Source organism: Embiotoca jacksoni, unplaced genomic scaffold, assembly GCF_022577435.1.
Source record: "Embiotoca jacksoni isolate LCO1_2020_lvr unplaced genomic scaffold, fEmbJac1.0.p SCAF_29, whole genome shotgun sequence".
Classification (NCBI taxonomy): domain Eukaryota; kingdom Metazoa; phylum Chordata; class Actinopteri; family Embiotocidae; genus Embiotoca; species Embiotoca jacksoni.
In genome coordinates this window covers 3,952,582-3,972,041 of record NW_027185380.1, presented here as the reverse complement: position 1 = coordinate 3,972,041, position 19,460 = coordinate 3,952,582, and the positions used below count along the sequence as shown (strand labels likewise).

The 19,460-nt window shown below is 40.7% G+C and overlaps 1 protein-coding gene across 2 annotated transcripts in view; it reads left to right on the top strand.

Annotated features, from left to right (window-relative positions):
* lrfn2b (leucine rich repeat and fibronectin type III domain containing 2b) overlaps positions 1–19,460 on the top strand; it is a 138,422-nt gene that overhangs the window by 62,302 nt on the left and 56,660 nt on the right. For both annotated transcript variants that reach the window (XM_069161699.1, XM_069161700.1), the window contains exon 3: positions 5,906–6,003. The gene's annotated coding sequence lies outside the window, so the exon portion shown is untranslated. The remainder of the gene's footprint in view (positions 1–5,905; positions 6,004–19,460) is intronic.

Genomic DNA, 19,460 nt, shown 5'->3' with positions numbered 1-19,460 from the left:
TTTTTTGAATGCCCAACATCAGTTCCCAGAATGCCTCAGTAGATCATTATGCTGCCGTGATATCATGAGTTTCCCCAGTGAGCTGGCGGTGTGATGTTCTCACTGTAGATGTATCTCTGGGGTTTCTCACAGGATGGCCATGTCACTTTGATAAGGAGCCTGGTGTGATCTCTTTACAGTCACCATGGAAACCACTCACTGTAATTGTGACTGTATTGGTTATTTCCTTCCAATTGATAACCATTAAGGTGGCTGAGCAAAAACCTCTGATGCTTCACATGCAAAATAATGAGGTCCACAAAAGTGTCATCCAAAAGATAACCGATGATTTATTTGAAATGATAAATAAACACAAAGTTAAAATGCTCAAACATTTACTGAAAATAAGGATTGCAAAGATCAATTTAAGATTTTCTTGGACAAAAGAGCAGCCTGGACTTGGGGATGCAAAGTCAAAGACTCTTCCTACTTCAGGTAGCTTCACCAGCCTTAATCTCTCAGATCTCCATTCCAGCCACGAGATGGGTTAACTCAAACAAAAGGGTGAGACTCTGTACATTCACACAAAATCATCAGTTTGGCTCTTACAGTGACCATTTGTAGATATACTGCTGTCTGGAGCCTGAGGGACTGATACTCAACTTTAATATGTCTGAGATTAACATTCATCCAGGACAGTTTATCACTCTTCCTCAGCCCGGTTCTGTTGGAGGTTTTCTTCCTTTTAAAAGGGAGTGTTTTCCCTCCTAGCTTACGTGTGAATTGTTGAATTGTTGTGTTTCTCTGTATAATGTTGTAACGTTCTGCTGTAAGGACTTTAAAGTGTTAAGTGCTTTGAAATAACCTGTGTTGTGATTTGGCGCTATATAAATACAATTTTATTGAATTAACAAGCCTGGTTTTGTGTTAAAGTAGGAGTGGAGAGGCTCAGCTGCTGCAAAGTTATGTAGGAAGTCCGTCTCTGCAGCTACGGAGGAGACAAAGTGAGCAAGTTACTGTATGTGGAGGCAGGAAATAGAGCAGAGTCAGACCTCAGTCTTTCTGCAGTCACATGATAGAAGCGGCTGCTGAAGTCCGGCTAACAGCTCCACACAAAAGACTTAGTTCAGCATTAAGCAGGTTTGAAATGAAAGCTGACTAAACGTGTTGGTGAACAATTAATTGTATTGAGTGAGCTTAAATAGAGTGGTGAGGATGAACATGGCCTCTGTGCTCAGAGCTGCAATTAGAGAGATGATTGCTCTGTGGAGAAGAAAGACTAATGTGATCAGAAATCATTATCCACACGGAGGAAGAGCTGCAGTCTGTAAGTAACTTGGAGGACCTATTGATCTGGGCTCACTTCTCTGGGACGGAAACTTCTTGCTTCCTGATGTTTGAAACATTAATTCTTGTGCCTGTGTTTCACCTGCTGGTGAACTCAGAGAGGCTGGTGCTGCTGCTGGAGTTGTTATATAAGAGCTGCAAAGTAACAGGAACAGGAAGCCTTGTGTACTGTGAAGTGTCTCACTTTCGCTGTTCTATTTGCACCTTCGCTGCTGACCGTACTGAACCGAAATCTACATGTTTTTTTTCAGATTGGGTTGTGAGAATGATCCTTCGTGCAAGTTTTCGTACAGAAGTTGTTTTTATATTTACAGAGAATGGTTTGAGGTTTAAAAGTTCCAACTTTAGGGCGGGGCTAAGACCTGCTAGGGGACGGCTTTCAAAATTAATCCCCAGAAACAGCTGCTAGTTCAGAAAAGGTTCAATTCTGTTCTTGTTCCTGCTGACCTGCAGTCAGTGAAACAATAGATGTTTTTCATGGCAGAGATTGTGACTTGTCACAGCAGGGAAAACACCAGAGGAATTAATGATGGCTCGGTTCCACTACAAGTCTCCGTAAACCATGACAGTGAAGCAGAAGCAGCAAAGCAGGGCGTTCCTCTACGTGGAAATCAGCTGCTATTAATACATCTGATCTTTCTCTACTGTCAGTACAGAAACATGTAGTGCACTACAAGTAGCAGGATCAAGCACTCAAATCGGCCCAAAAAAGAAGTGTGAAACTCTGGACACTTTCCACCCTAAACGGTCGCCATCTTGGCTCCGTAGAGGAAGGGGCGGGGCCACCGACATAAAGGATTTTCAAATAATCCAAATCCAAAAACATGCACCTCAGGTCAGGTTACCTGGCGCCGCGCTAGTGGCAGCCTGCTGCAGCAGCTCCCCCCTGAGAGCCCCACTGCTGTAGCAAAGAAATTTCCCCTCGGGGATTAATAAAGTGAAATAAAATTTTAAAACAAATAAAATAAAAATAAACACAGCTGCAGCTGTTCCTGAACACAATGGGTTTGATTCACTGAAGGTTTGTGTGTAAAATCAGGTTCAAACTTCACCACCCGCAAAACAATGTCCATCAGATCTACTAACGATGTGCAGCGAGGATTTCATCTTTCTAATGTCCATTCTGTGTTTTCCTGCATCATGTGTAATATTGGATGTTTTTGCTTGAAGGTGTAAAATACTGAGAGGAAACATGCAAATAGAACAATTTATCACCCACCACGATATTTACTGAACTAGGAAGTAGAAACAGGAGAAGTGATTGTTGTGTATTTTAGTACGACTGAAGGTTTTAATCAGATGAACATCAGGAGAGACGACTGCTCTTATTGTGAAGGAGAGACGGCTGCCCTTATTATGAAGGAGACGCAGGAAACCAGAGAACGGAGAGAACGAGGTTTTACACCCGTTAAACATTTCTGATGTCAGAGGGAAACATTATTCAGACATATCGTTTGTCCAGCGATGATATTTCTGAGTTATTGAATGAACTGAAAGATGATTGACAGCCAACAACAAAGAGGAGCCACGAAATACCAGCAAAGTCAGAACTTCCGACTCAGCATTTTGCTGCCTCTGGGTGGTTCCAGCATATCTCTGCTTGGATCTCCCTCCAGTCCTGTTATTCAGGTGAGCTGTCACATCCTGAATGAGTCCTGCAGAATTCACAGGTAGCTTCATCAAGTTCACGAGACCTCCAGGAACTCAATGAAAAGTCAGCTGCTCATCACAGAAAGATCTGGACCTGCTGATCTCTGTTTGTTAGAGGATCTCATCCACCGTCCTGTTTTATTGTTGACGTTTTATTATGAAGACTTTTTTTCTCCTTTTAGTTTTTACCACAGTATTGATTTCTTGCTGATAATCTCCTATAAAGTGTTTTGTTGTTCTTACATTTAAATGTCTTAATTTCAATGGGATTGTATTTACTTTTCCTTTTGCGGTCGCTCTGTTTTTCATTACTGGAATCACTTTAACACACAAGCACCTCATTTAAATACAGAGATTTGAAACTGATTTCAATGAAGCAATTACTCAGTAAATCACCTGCAAAACAGGTAAAAAAAAAAAATTGAAAACTTTTGGAAGGAACACGCAATTTAGTACCTTTATTTGAGATCTTAGTAAATCAGACCCAAAGTGTTTATTTTTCACTAAGTAGCACCATACTGCTGCTGGACGTGTGTTTAACACACGGCACAAAAACAAGTTTATTTCTGGCTACATATGTCGGTGTGATATATTCTCATGTTGTGCTTATTTTCAAAATTCTGTTGAAATTCCTGCACTACACAAGTAAGAGTCCTAACACGTAAGAACACTATCTGTTAGTGCACTAAGTGAAGTATGTCACTCAGAACACAGTGTATGAAACCTGGTCTGGAGCTTCCCATCATGCTGTTCTTCCGCACAAAACTAAACTAAAACTAAAACTGAAATAAATTCCAAGAAAACCTTTGGTTTATTACAAGTATCAACAGCTGCTTGATTAGAGGCAAGACAGCTGTTTCAAGCACAACAATACACAATGAGAATGATGTAATGGTTCCCTGAGGCGTTGCTGCAAAGATAAAAAAAAATAACACACACAAGTGGCAGTAAAGGTTAAGTGGAGAGCTGCCTGTAAATCAATTTATTGCGGAGAAAAAAAAAGCTACTTGAAAGAGAGCACAAGAATCTACTAAATATAATTCATCCAGAAGAACATTTACTCAAGTATGTAGTAACCTCTCTGCACTGTTTCCACACTGTTGCCACAAGCTGAAGGAGTAACAGGTGGCTTTTGTCTGATTGGGACATTTTCTCTGTATAGACATAATCTCTACTTTTGTAGAACAGCCTTTGATTTTTTTTTAAGCCTTTGGTGGAAGAACTTGAGGCATTGAGTGAATAAATGGTTTGATTACCATGTTTAACTTGTTGACATAAAATGACATAAAAACACAAAATGTTCCATTTCCCTCTCCTCTTCAGGCGGTGTTTCTGGATCATGTTTCTATCTGGTTTCTTCTTTGGAGAGTTTTAACCTGCATTTGTGGACGCCGCGATGAACTGTGTTCACAGATGATGGTTTTCACAAGTGTTCCTGAGCCCATGCAGTGATTTCCACTCCAGAATAGTGTGTTTTTAATGCAGTGCTGCCTGAGGGCCCGAAGATCACCACCACCCAATATTGGTTGTTGGTGTTTCCCCTTGCATACAGAGATTTCTCTGGATTCTCTGAATCATAAATTATTTTATGTGAAGAGGAACAATAATTGATTGAGGAACATTATTCTTAGATTGCGCCCATCTTCACTGCTGATGCTCTTGGATGCTCTTTTTATATCCAGTCATGTTATTGATCTGTTGCCAGTTAATTAGTTGTGAGATGTTCGAGCGAGTGTTTCTTTTTTCCTTACACAACTTCTTTTGTTGCCCCTGTCCCAACTTTTCTGAGACATGTTGCTGGCACTAAATTTAAAATGAGCATATATTTTTCATAAAACAATAAATTCTCTGAGTTTCAACATTTTATATGTTGTCTTTGGTCTATTTTCAATTAAATATGGGTGTATGTGATTTTCCAGTCATTGCATTCTGTTTATTTATATTTTACACAGCATCCCAGCATTTGGAAACGAGGTTGGACCACAAAAAAGCTGTTGCCAAGTTCACACACTGGCTTGCAGAAAGCATTTGAAAGGATATGGTTTGTTTTTGGTTTGTTTTTGGTTTGTCCCTTAAGTCTATACTTACTTTCCATTTGCATTTTCAAAGAACTATGGGCTGCTGCGATCAGTCTTCCTCAGCAGAGAAAACAGTGTTGTCTGTGCAAAATTACATTCTACAGCTCTGAAAGTCCAGCTGAGCTAAAAATTGACTTTAAGAAGTGAGTGGAAGAAAAATGTAGCTGGTATTTTTTGTCCTCGTTGCATGTGGTGTTGTTGATGCTGTTTTCTCTCGCAGTAAAACCAACAAAACATATCAACCCACCAAAACCGAGATGCAATCTCAGGATGAACAGTTTCTGAGGGAAAATGCCTTATTGACCCAACAGGCATGATAGTGGACCGTCCTTTAATTTGTCAATTCCTAAAAGTTTGGTTTTGGTCTGTGAAGTTACTCACAGATTTATGATCTGGTGTGATATTCATAATTTAGTGAAACAATAGAGTTAAAAGGTTACCTACATATTTTGTATATTGTTCAATGCTAATGTTGGATTTAGGAGAGAAAATATGATTATTAATGCTGCAGCTAAGCAGTTACTAGATCCAAAATCTCTGTCTGTACACAACTGTACTTATAAAACTACTTGCATGAACTAAAAGTTTGTCACTGGTATTTAAAGAACACAGCTAGTGTTTCTAATCAAACTCTGTTTCTTGGTTTGATATCTGAAGCCTCTGGAGTGGAAGAGTTGATGCTAAAGGAAGAACAGAGGAGGTTTGTTCCTCAACTGATGTTGGGTGGCATGAACTTTTAACTTCCTCCTACGCAGGCAGAAGTTTGTGGAAAGCTCTGAAAAGTTGTTAGTTTGGAATCTGAAAAGATTGTCAGTGATTAATTAACGAAGCGTACTCTTGTCTTCCCTCAGGTGAGGATGAGTTCAGAGCTCCAGGCGCTGCCAAGGTGCAAAGATGCAGTCCCGACCTCGGGTGGTTCTTCCATCTCACGATCACTACCCTATCCACTGTGAGTATTTCTTCCCTCCACTCGTGTGCTCACCAAAGAAAGATGTTATAATGTCATGAAGGAATTCACATGAAGGTGGTAAGACTAAGCAGCAGAAAGGACTTGAATGCAATACAGAGGCAAACATTTGATTTTACTTCCAACTAGTTGGAAATACAAAGTACAGGTGGAAGAATGGTGAGTCCTGGCTGGTCCAAGGAATTTAAAAAGAACACACGCTTGAAGAAAAACACTACAAAAGCCAGTTTAAGCATGGATTCAAGTGTTTGCAGTTTGTTACAGTGCAGAGGGTTTTTTCCATGTTTGTGTGGAGTTGCTATTTCCGTGGCCCAACGTGAACCCGGCTGCTCTGAGATGGGCACAGCAGGGGTGTGTCTGTAAAGATGTCCTCCTGCAGTGCAATTTTGGTGTCATTTTTACAGGGAAATCACACTTGTGTTTCTGCCAGCTCAAACCAGGTCGAACTGCAGCCCAGACAACAGGAGTTAATTTAGCAAATTACACCATAATGGCTTGTGGAGAAATGTATTCACTTAGTATTTCATGACAGTTGGATGGGAGTCAGAAGAGCCAGAGGCTCTCTGAAGGCAGCTCCCAGTGACCCTCAGTAGTATTGTACTTTATAACACTCCTGCATTGACACCATTTTTCAGACCCAGAAGATACATCCACTTTTGTATATGTATTCAGGTCATACAATCACATTTAGATATACTGTATATGCAGGAAATACATCAAACAGGATTTTCCTGTGCAGAAGTGCTGCTGTGGATGTTGACTTTAAACAGCAGGGGGCGAAGTTGAAGTCTCAATTTTTAGAGATGGCATCGGACACAGGAAAAATACAGGAAGTACAGTTTTGCCAGGGATGGCTGCTGCTGTCAGCGGTTTGCTGATGCCCGTGGAAAGAAAATGTTACGTGTGCGGCCAGAACGAAACCATTAGCAAAAACACATGGTTGGTTTTAGGGAAAAAAAAAACATGGTTACGGTGAGGACAACGAGTTTGTCAGCTTTTGGATATGAACCTCATCATCCCACATTGCAGTCTGTGATTAATGCCACCAATTCTCTCCTTCTGCCTCCTAAATACTGCGAAGAAATGTCCTTTGTACTTGTTCTCAACACCCGTGTTGCAGCACTATGGTCACGTGATACTTACGCCTTCAAACGTGCTATAAACACGCCAATCCACTACAAAGAAACATTTAACTCTGACGCAGAGACCTCGCCAAGCGTAGCTATCTTACGCTTTACTGTAGTGGACGGGCGTGTCTATTTCACGCCTTACCATAATACCGGGTTGCACATACACAGAGTCCACCCACTTGAAGTGAAGTTTCATTCTGTTGAAGTCTAATGAAACCAGCTGGCAGTGATGTCATGACGCAGCATCCTGCTCCGATGAGGTTGAGGAACATCACAAAGCAAAGTGCTATTTTTTACGTCATATCTGTAACCAAGGAAATTAACCTCAATAATAACAATGGTTTTAATTTAGCTTTAGTTTCAGTAATTTTTGCTGGCTGTCCAGGAAGCGTGTGTGTAATGTGCCTCTTTAGAAGCAGATCACTGGGAATGGGCTTTTATTTGAGATTAATATTTTAACACCGGGGAGAACAAAGCAAGCACACTTTGTTCTTTGAAAATGGACTTTTCTCAGGGTTTTTGCGCACTGACCCCAAAATGTCAGCTAGGAATCGTCTCCTCGGGCTGACATGTTGGAGACAAACAGAACAAAACAAACCAGGAAGGTCCCCTTACAATGACATTGTGTGCAGAGTAAAAGCACACATCAAAGTCATTGTTAGAACAATGCCTGGAACCACATCAATAACACCTTATGTGTGGACAATTAGATGGTTATTTCTTTTTTAAGAAATGAGAGGACATATTTTACACCCTGCTGGAACTTATTTCTCAGCTGTGTTGTTTGAATGAGTTATTTGTTGTGTAGTGTGTGAAACACTTTTCAACATGTCATTCTTTGCAGCACACACTGTCGCTCTAAGATGACGTGTTAGACATATTCCGTTTCTGACATGTCAACATGCCGGTGGCAGCGGTGAGGAGGTCTCCTAAATCTCTGTTCATCCCATGTTGCTGTCTGGTTACATCACAATGTTTGTCTCATACACGCTAATTATGGGAGCTGCAGTACTGCTGCAGCGCCGGCACCCAAAATACGTGCATAATTGTTCCATAGTAAACACATCTACGTTGGACTGCTGTTATGGAATTAAAACATTGGTATTAGTAGTAGTCTCGTTAGTATTGTCATTGATATTAGTATTCATAAACATATTTTAAGTTACGTAACTTGTTAAACTCAATGCACGAATCAATGCAGGCTGATTTACATCTGTAAATTTGTATTCGTGGCACTAATTAACCACATCAATAAATCAACTATATTTGTGACTCCACCTGTTGTTGTTGATCATACTGTGACTGTTGTTCAGTGTTCCAGGAGGTGTTTTGGTTGCGATACTTATTGCAGTGGATTTTTACAGATACAAACTCTTAAAAGCTGCATATGTTTCCAGAACAGAAGGTCTGTGACTGTAATACAGAAACAACGACTGCATCAGCTGTCAAAATAAGAGCTTTAGATGCAAATATTACAGAGATTGCTTGAATTTGCTCTAATCATTGCGATTAAACAATCAGGATTTCCTGCTGGTACCGTTTAACTTGCTGTCTCGCTTAAATAAGGTCTGTTAAGTGTGGTGCTCCAACATGTAGCCTCCCTCAGCACAAGGATGTCAAGCAGGGATGAAACTTCCAGCCTCGCCCTGCCAAAGGGCAGAAAAAAAGAAAAAAAACTCCAACTCTGTCTGACTTACAAACTGTATGATGTTCACTGACTGAGTAAATCCTGAGAAATAAAGACAGCACCATTATCATGCAGAAAATGAGCTCTTGTCAGGTCCTTCTTAGGCTTGTAGTCCTACTTCACTCCACTGGGCAGTAAGTGAGGGCTGCTGGCCATTGAATAGGAAGCATGTCTTCTTTAAGTGGTGGCTTTCAGAAGAATGCCTCCATTATTGTTTCCATTAGTTCAAATATTATGGAAAGGGAATGAGTGTATCCAGACAGGGAATGAATGTGAGGCATGATTGTATAATGTGTATTAGGGCAGGCAATGATTAAAGTGGGGAGAAAAACACGAGCGTCTTTCCTGCTACTGAGTTTTTCATTGTTATGTGAGACATTCAAGGATCGAATGTGAGGACAGGAAATTTGACTTTTTTTTATTTATTCAAGTATGCAGAGTTTTGTTTTTTTGTTTTTTTCTTTTTTTGTAATGTACCGCCCCAGATATAAGCAAAACCATTACAATATAAAGTATACTGTGTATTTAAGCTGGTTGGTGACGTTTTAACATCGTGATCCGCTCATCTTTATATTTCCACACTGAGTGGGAAACTGGGATTTTCAGCAGGAGAGTAGATCCATGAGTTGTTGCCTACAGTTTTAATAATTGGTGGTGTTTCTATTAATGGGTTCACAAAAATGCAAGTTTGAAAATCTCTGTAGCTTAAATGAATAATTGAGCACTTCAAGAATTATAGTTCCTTTTGTTTTTAGCTTTATTTCCAGAATGAGATAATAAAATATTAATCTTAAGTCTTTCTGTTCAGTGCAGAGCTGGAGTGATGATCGGTTATCGTTGGTTATCTTAAAGGCTGCAAGTTGTGTAAATCATAATTGATGGAACGATGTGAGCTACAGTCAGGTGCAGTATGTGCAGCCTCTGATGGTCCGGCTGCAACTTTTTTTTAGACTTAACTTGTTTTGTTTTTTTACATCACAAAGCTGCAGGGTTACTTTTGCCTGAAGTGCAGGAGATCCCCATGTTTACCAGTGCTTCAGGGCTAACTGCTCCACAGCAGTGGCTGGTACCTTGAAGTGAGATTAGTGACTTTTCAGCTTTGGGTTTAACTCTACCTGCACCAGGCTAACTTCAAAGAATCTAATTGAAAGACTCAAACCTATCAGAAAAACTGAATCCTGTAAGATCCTGAACAGGAAAACAATTTTACCATAAAGTGACAAATAATAAAGATCAACATATATTTTTAGAAACCAGTTGAATCGCTGTGCTGCTCCAGACTTTCCATGTGTCACAAACCATCTCACCAACAGAAGGAGAGTTTATCACTGAACCACATAATGATGAAAATAGCTTTAGTTTAACTGCACAAAGGTTTTTCATTTCCCACAGGATGCCTGACAGAGTTGATGCTCATTTCATCTCTGCAGCTCAGAATAACATGAGGAGACTTTATGATGGTAAAAACTAAACCCTGCGGTATCTTTTACAGGATAATGTTAATTAGCATTTACTTCATTCATACTTCTAAATGCAACATTTCCGTCAGCCAGACCTCATGGGGTTTTATACCCTTCTCTTTCCTCTTTTTTTCTTCTCTGCTGTAGCAGAACAAAGAATCTGACATACATTTTTCAACATTGTTTAACGCTTTTAATGTGCACATGTTCGTTTTGTTTGTTCATCATCAGACATAAAAGCATAATGTAGGCTTAGTTAACGTTAGAAGATCAGATCCTCTCCAAACTTTGACAGCACCAACCAATCAGATCACTGATCGACACAGTTGATGTTCATACAGGATTCTGACAGGTGCAAAGAGTTTACAATGAACTGATAATGGTAAAAGAGCAATATTACTTTAACTTGCCTGATAATGACGTCCGAGACAGTAGAAATGTTTTACAAATATCAAAAGGAATCCAATGTTCCTTTGAGGAAAGTGGAAAATCTATTTTTATCTCTAGTTCTATTCTTTTGTTTGGTTGTGAAGCTGATCACTTCAACTGCATCTGTAAGGTTTTCTTCGACCGGTTCCGTCTTCCAGATGGTTAACAGAGTAAATTGCTGTCATTGAAGTCAAAGTTTCATATCTCACCAGTTGTGCGTGTCAGCAGAAACACAGACCAGAAGTCCGTTCTCCCATAATGGACACGGTATGTGAAATAGTTACGCAATAAACCCTAACCCAATAAATAGGAGGATTCATGTTTTTAATGACTAAAACACAGCAGGCTGATTTAATTGTGTCTGTAGGCTGCAGCACAAAGTAGTAAATGACAACAATGAACACCAAATGGACAAAAACAAAGCTGTTTAACCTCGTTTACCTGCTAGAAGCACAGCAATCAAGGAAACATGACCAACTCAGGAAGTAAGAGAAAACGAGCAGACAAAATGCGGCACTTCTGAAACGCTCCTGGACCCGTGTTAAGTGAAACATGCTGGTTAGCCTTCACACCTTCAGTCTGCATGCAAATCACTGAACATGGATTTATGAACAACGTTAGCTTGTTCTGGGAGGGGGGGGGGGGGGTTTACCAAGGTAACAACTTGATTGGGAGACGGGGGGCTGAAAGAGGAAAGTGAAGGGGATGAAGATGATGGACATGTAGTTACAGAAGCTGGATTATAAAATGAGGAGCGTATGTCATCTATCTTTTTAGTAAAGTAGTTGACAAAGTGGCTTGGTAGAAGGATGGAGGGAGGAGAGGAGATGGGGGGGGGTCAATGAGGTTGGAGAAGATGGAGAATAGCTTTTTGGGGTTGGAAAATGAGGATTGAATTCTGGTTTGGTAGAAGGAGCTTTTGGCTGCAGAGATAGAGGCAGAGAAAGGGGAGAGGAGAGATTGATAAGAGAGCAGGTCGTCAGGGTGGTTAGATTTTCTACATTTCCTTTCTGATGCTCTCATAGTGGCTCTCTGGGAGCACCGAGAGGAGGAGGACAGAGAGGAGGAGGACAGAGACAATCAAGAGAGGAGGCCAGAGAGGAAGAAGGAGAGAGGGAGTGAATGTTGTGACGGACAGGTCCAGAATCTGTTGATGTGGTCAGGTTGTCAATTTGAGAGAGTAAGAGATAAAGAAGTGGTCAGAGACATGAAGTGGAGTTACAGTGAGGTTAGATGTGGAGCAGTTTCTGGTGAAATATAGTCCAGGTGGTTACCGGCTTTGTGAGTAGGAGGGGAAGGACTGAGTGAGACAGCAAAGGAAGACAGTAAGAGCAAAAGGTCAGATGACTTCTCAGTCTGGATGTTAAAGTCACCCAGAAGGACAAGTGGAGGATCATTTTCTGGGAAGTTTGACAGGAGGATGTCTAATTCGTCCAAGAAATCTCCCAAAGGACCTGGAGGACGGTAGAGGACAACAATGTTTAATTGTACCGGATGAGGAACTGTCACAGCATGAAACTCAAGAGACAGTGAGGTAGGAAGTGGAAGTGGGTACAGAGAAAACCTCCATTTGGGGGAGATGAGTAAACCTGTACCCCCCCCCCCCCCACACACACACACACACACACACACACACACACACCACCACCACCACCACCACCACCACCAGTGGGTCTGGGGGTGTGGCTGAAGGAGAAGGCAGAGGAGAGAGCAGCAGGGTGGATGTGTTGTCCGGTGTGATCCGGGTCTCAGTGAGACCAAGGAAGTCCAGAGATGAAGTCTGTCCTGCAGCTGACTGACAGTTCCAGAGTCCTCCTGTGACGAGGTGTTGGGTATGAGTGGAATGGGTGGGATAGATAACAGAGGAAAGGTTGCGGTGTTGGTGTGAACGAGTGAGAGGCCTGTAGTATCTACGAGTAGATATACGCACAGGGACGGAAAGTCCACACATACTCAGATAGTAGTAGTTATGCTCAGTGTCCCCCGAAGACTCCAACGAAAGACTCCTTTGTCTTGATCCTCCGGGTCTTCGGAGACTCCAACGAAAGACTCTTTTGTCTTGATCCTCCGAGTCTTCATACGACAAGCTTCAAACACTTCCTGGTTTTATAACAGGGTTGGCTACAGCTGGTCAGACCACACCTCCTGCTCGTTAGACCTCCCGTCACCAGGTGTTACAAATGGGCGGCAACAGAAACTCACCACTGATTTCTAAACAAAGAAAACTTTCACACAGTCTCTAGATTTTGTCCCTACTTCTCTTGGGGAGTATTTTTACCTCAAACGGTAGAAAGTGAAATAGAACTTAGTCCTTAATAGAATTGGAAATAAAAGACCAACAGTTTAACTCTAAACTTGTTGTCTTTGACTCACAGTTACTTGAGTGAAAACAAGAATCCAATCACAAACAATTCCAGCTACCAGAAAACATACAAGCTTCAGCAGTCCAGATATCCTAAAACAGCAGATGCAATAATAAACTTTAGCAGAGAAGCATATTTAAAGATTATACTTTGCCTTAGTTCAAGTGATCCAGCTGTAGTTAGTCCTCCAAAAGTCAAAAATACACACACACACACACACACACACACACACACACACACACACACACCATCTTCCCACGGCTTTAACCTGTCCTACTTCTGACTCCCCAAAGACAACTTTTCGAACTGCATTCAACTCTGGTCAGACCCTCCTTCATGTGTGCTCCACAACCACCTGACTTCAAAATCCACAAGAGCCGAGGGGCTGATATGGCAGCGATCCTTCACTTGAGCTTATCAATCAACCCGAGGCCTAAACTTAGACATAACTCCTTTAAAAGATTAACGCAGATAAAGTGATTACAGTGGGTGACTTTAACATTCATCTTGATGTGGACATCGATAGCCTCAGCACTGCATTTAATTCATTATAAGACTCAAACTGCCTTTTTTCCAAATGTTGATCTTCATAATATTTCCTCAAAACCCTGTTCATTTAGATTGTTTCTTGAACACTCTCTTTCTTCACTCTTCATGCGTCCACATCTGTGAATTATAGTGCCATATCCAACCGGCCTGTTATTTCCAAAACTGGACTTGTCTCCCTTCTTGTCCTGCTAGACATTAATGATCACTGCGTCTTATTACAGAGATGAAAACATGTGGCCAGGATCAAATGAACTGCATGAGATTCGCTCAAATTATATTCTTCAGACAGATTGAATATGCTCATGTTAATTATGTCTTTTCTTTATGCACTAAAGTTAGTTATGTAGTCCCACAAGGTTCAGGGCTAGGTCCAGTACTTTTTACCTTATACATGCTCCCTTTACAGGCGATATTATCAAGAAACACTTAATAAATTTAAGTTTTTATGCAGATTGTCTCTGAAACCAACCAGTTACTTTCATCTCTAAGCATGTCTAAACGATAGAAAGGCCTGGATGACCAGCATTTGTTCACTGAAGTTACTGTCATTGGTCCTAAAGGTATGAAGGGACAGTTTACTCAATCATATAGTTATTTTCCAGCACTTCTGTCAAGCATGTTCATATTATTTATGATCAGGATATATCCTTTAACTCACATGTGAAGCACATCTCCAGGACTGCCTTCTTTCATCAGTGCAGTATTAATAAAATCAGGAACATCTTGTCTCGGCACAATGCGAAGGCATTGACACGTGCATTTGCTACTTCCAGGCTGGAGTATTGTAACTGCTTGCTGTCAGGACGTCCGAGGAGCTCTGACAAGCCTCCAGCTAACCCAGAACCAGAACAGAAAAGTGCTGATGAGAGCTGGCAGAAGAAAGCACGTCTGTCTCCCCCATCTTAGCTTACCTTCGTGTCTGCCTAAAGAATTGAGAATACAATTAAAATCCTGCTCCTGACTTATAGCTTCATCTCACATTAAGGATCTCCTGGTTGCCCAAACAGAACGCTTCGCTCACTGATATCAGGCCAGCTTGTTGTTCTGAGAGCTTCCAGGATTAGATTCTGAGACGGGACCTTCAGTTATCAGGCTCTTGTGAAACCAGCTCCCAGCCTGCGTTTGGGAGGAAGACCTCCTCTGTATCGAACTACTTAAGCTTACATTTAGATGAAGACTGAAAGGTCCTTGGAGCTCTCTTTATCCTGTTTGTTAGCACTTTTCTGTGCTAAATCTGTCCTGACATTGATATTTTAATGGGGTTGACTTTTCTTCTTTGTGCTTGTAAAGTGTATTGGGACCATGGTACATTGTGGTTTTGCACTCAAAATAGAAACTGAATTGAACTGAATTAAAGTGCCAAACGACTGAAATCACACAGGCGGCAGATCTTTGTCACTAACTTTACATTATGCAATATGTCTGTAACAGACATACCGTTTTTCCTCTTTCCTCGACAGCATTATGCTGGATTTTGCAGTTTTTATTCATAACTGTTCATTATGTGACTTTAAAAACACCAAAATGTCATAAAGATGATCTAATGTCCATACTTTGAGCTACATTGCCGATACCTGTGTCTGCCTTCTTCTGATGGAAGCTGAGCCTTTTGAATATGCATTTCCTTTGTAACAAGACATTTAACAGAAAACCCATTAAAGCTTTACATAAATCTCATTATCTTTCATCTCTTTTAATTGACTTATACAAAACCTTGGAATCTTTCATCTTTATAACCCGAAGCTAATGAGCTTTGCAGGTGTATGACAATGTACCCATGGAAAGTACTTTATTAAACATTTTGGTGCTGCAGGGATTTTCTGCCAGGAAGAGTTAGCTTCAGTTCTGAGAGAAGCTCTCAGACACAAAGGCCTCACGTAGTGGAGGATGTATTTACACACACATACACACACTGTTGTGCATTAGTGGGAGAAGAGTTGGTTACAGAGCAAAGAGGAAAAGCGAGGGCAAGATGGCGGACTTCACCATTTGCCAGGGATGAATGGAAAATGCATGGGACTACGGCCAAATTGTGTCACGATTGGCCTTCCACACTCAACTACACCAACACGGCATCTGTGTTGAAGTGTACGAGTGTGTGTGAATGCAGATGTGTACATAAAATAAGCCATTACAACAAAACAAGTGAATTCTAACAAGTCTTAACAACACGATGATCACATAAAACAATCATTGAAACAAATAAAAACAGGGTATAAAATAAATAAGAATTGATCACTAAAATCAACTAAAATCAGCAAAGGCTCTCCGATAATAGTCTGTTTTAAGAAGAGACTTAAAAGATGTCACTGACTCTGCGGACCTTATTTCCTCATGCAGCTCGTTCAATAATTTGGAGGCTCTGACTGAAAAAGCTTCGTCACCTTTAGTTTTAAGACGTGTCTCCGGAACAGATAGGAGGTTTTTGTCTGAAGATCTCAGACTAACGGGCAGGTTCATATGGGACAATCAGGTCAGCTAAACAGGAGGGAGAGAGGACTTGAAGTGTCTTAAAAGTCAACAGTAAAATCTTAAATGAATTCTAAAACCTAGTGAGAGCTGGTGCGAGGAGGATAAAACGGGGCGATGTGGTCCCTTTTTCCCGGTTTTAGTTAAAAGTCTGGCAGCTGATTTCTGGACAGTTTGAAGTCAATTGATGGATTTTTGATTGACGCAAGTGAAGAGTCTGTTGCAGTAGTCTGGGTGTGAGGAGATGAAGGCATGTATGATGGTCTCAACATCATGAAGTGTTAAGATAGAACAGATTTTTGAGATATTTTGAAGGTGATAGAAACAGGACTGCTCAAACTTTGTGATATGGTGTTCAAAACTCAAAATGCAATTAAACCAAACACCAAGATTTTTTGCGACAGGTGTAATGAATTCTACAAGCGGGCCAACCGATGGGTGGATTTGTTTGGTTAAGTGTGGTGGACCAATTACAAGAATCTCTGATTACACTGTAAGAAGCACAATACCAAACTGCAATAACAGCAGGAGCCAGAAGTCGTTTAGACGTTTAGAAGCTTATGACATAAAGCTTAATAAAACCTTCATAAGACCTGTCTCAGCCCAGACAAAAGAAACCTCTTTCTTAACCCTCGTGTTGTCCTTGGGTCAAAATGACCCGCAGCTGTGTTCAACCAAGTTCTATTTTATTTCTTTATTTTTAGATTTATTTTTTTTTTGGGATCATTGGTCATCATTCTTTAAAGAAACCTTCACAGCCTCCTTGTCACCAATGATCCCAAAAAATATGAAAATAAAATAGAACTTGGTTGAACACAGCTGCAGGTCATTTTGACCCAAGGACAACACAAGAGTTAAGTTCGATTTGAAAAGCAGTGTGTGTGGGAGTCCATTCTGCAGGTCATAAAGGAGTCTGCTCTTTACATTACCTTTTAGATTGTTTGTTTCACTGCACAACAGTAATAAGGACGGCAACACTGAGCTTCATCTACTGGGCTTGGAACAAATGGGAACCTGACCATTCAAATCAACCAATGGTCAGATAAAGGAAGAGATGAACTTTAAAATACTGCTCAACCCAGAGGGTTCATTTTGAGTGTGGATTCAACTGTATTACATTGTAGATGTCGGTGGGTGGGTGTCTAATATAGTAGTGGCAAAATAATACTGACACTGATAGTCGACTAAATTTGGACGCTTGTTATTGTGCTGTTTTAATTGTTGAAACTTCTCTGCTGGCTGTGGTAGCGTTGATTACCGACAGGGAATCTTCTTGAGTCTTCTTATGTGTGAGGTCGGTGTCTTCTTCGTCTCTCAGGGCAGCGAGAAGGGACTTGTCTCAGCCCACTATTGTTTTTAATTATTTTGCCACCAGTGTCATGTCATTTGAAGTCATAGTTCACAACGCAACAGTTTTAATCATTTATTTCACCATTATGCAGACGACACTCAGTTATATCTGCCAATAAAGACGACCTCTCCTCCGTCACATCACCTACAACATGATCTTGGATGGCTAATTAATTTCTCATGTTAAATCAGAAGAGATGGTTCTTGACCCAAAAGCACACAGTGATTGTAGCAGGGATTCATAATCATACCTTTGTTTATGGCCAAATGGATTGTTGTCATTTGTTATTATGATGTCTGCTCCGGAAATCAAATGTGAAATGAGAAAATGAGCCTGAAATTCTCCTGTCTTGTCCTCCATGCACTGACATGCACATTTAGAACGGATTTCAAACTTGAACTTCTTTTTCAGTCATAGATAGGCCTTGTTTTATTCCATGTTGCTGACCTCTCTCCCTGAACTACACATCTCAGCTTGACATCTGCTGACCACCCGTTGCTGATTGTTCCCAGGTTCAGGAGGCATTCAGAGGAGAGGAGGACATTTTGCAGTGAAGGGTCTAAAACTCTGGAAATTTGACCTCAGTTTCCACTTTTCATCTCTACTTAAGATTATCTAGTGGTCAGTGGAAGTATTTTCATTAAAGTAGCCTTGATCTTGTTTAATAACAGCAGGGCATGAGTAGGAGGGAACCATTGACAGCTCAGTAAGTTGGACTGATCTCTGAAAGAGACCACAAGGCAGGTTCAATTTTCTCAGCCGTGCAACATACGACATCCTGACCTGCCAAACAAACCTCCACCAGCGGTTCTCCAGTCAGGAGAGCTGCTGCCTCCGCTGCACCAGCACATGGTTTCAGTGAGACCACACTGACCAAAGGATGCTACAGATGGCAGCATGACATGTCCTGGCTGAATTACTGGACACCTGCAGGCAGGAGGCAAACACCATACGGCCTCTTACAGGAAGACAGCTCATCCATTTCGTCAAGCTACGAAAACACCTGACCGAGGGCTGCACGGAGGCCTCTCTCCTTAGCAAGGAGCATGACAGTCGACCTTGGGCCACAGCTGTAGTTCACCAGGGAAATATCAACTATATCTCTCCGTCCTGACGTCGTCTTCTGGTCTAAGCCGGCCACATACGTCATCCTCATTGAACTCACAGTTCTGTAGGGTAACAACACATACATGTATTTTCAATGAACACTGGATTTCAATTTGTTATTCCAGTTAATTAATTTATTATGATTATTATTGTTATTATTCATATATTATTTATTGGGTTTTAAGTGGAGGTTTTATTTTGTCTCATTTCTGTGAAGCATCTTATAAAGTTGTTTTAAAAATAAAGATCAATATTTATGAACTATATTTATACATTAATTCAAATTTGTTTCACGGGGGACTGATGTTTTACTGCAGCAAAAATATTTTTAGACTTTTTAGGTAAATTTTTGCTGAAAATGTTAATAAACTTTGGTAAAGTCAAATTTGAATGCAGCACTTTGAGCTTTTATCAAACATCTTTACATTGTTGTATTAGTACTTGAACTCATAAAGGGTCTAAATATATGGCCAGTCATTGGATCTAAGCCCACTAAAGTTCATAAGCAGGTGTGTTAACAAACTAAGCCCACTAAAGTTCATAAGCAGGTGTGTTAACAAACTTTGACTTTATATAAAACAGCAGTGTCACCAGTGCTGGAGTTTTTAGGTATTATATTTAAAGTGTGAGTATCCTGCTTCATTGTAGACAGCACTGGGCTGAGCTCAAATCATGCACAGGAAATCTCATCTTGGGTTGCCATGCATGTTTATCGCAGGTGTCATTGACAGCAACAGGCCTTTAACCAGTCTGTTTGGAGTGACTCCATTTAACAACTGCTCTAGTTATTTTCTACATTTACAGAGGTAAAGATGTATCTGAGTGCTTTTGCTCTGCACTAATATTTAAAAGCTATTGCACAGATGTTCCCTCCCGTTTTTCTATTTTAATCAA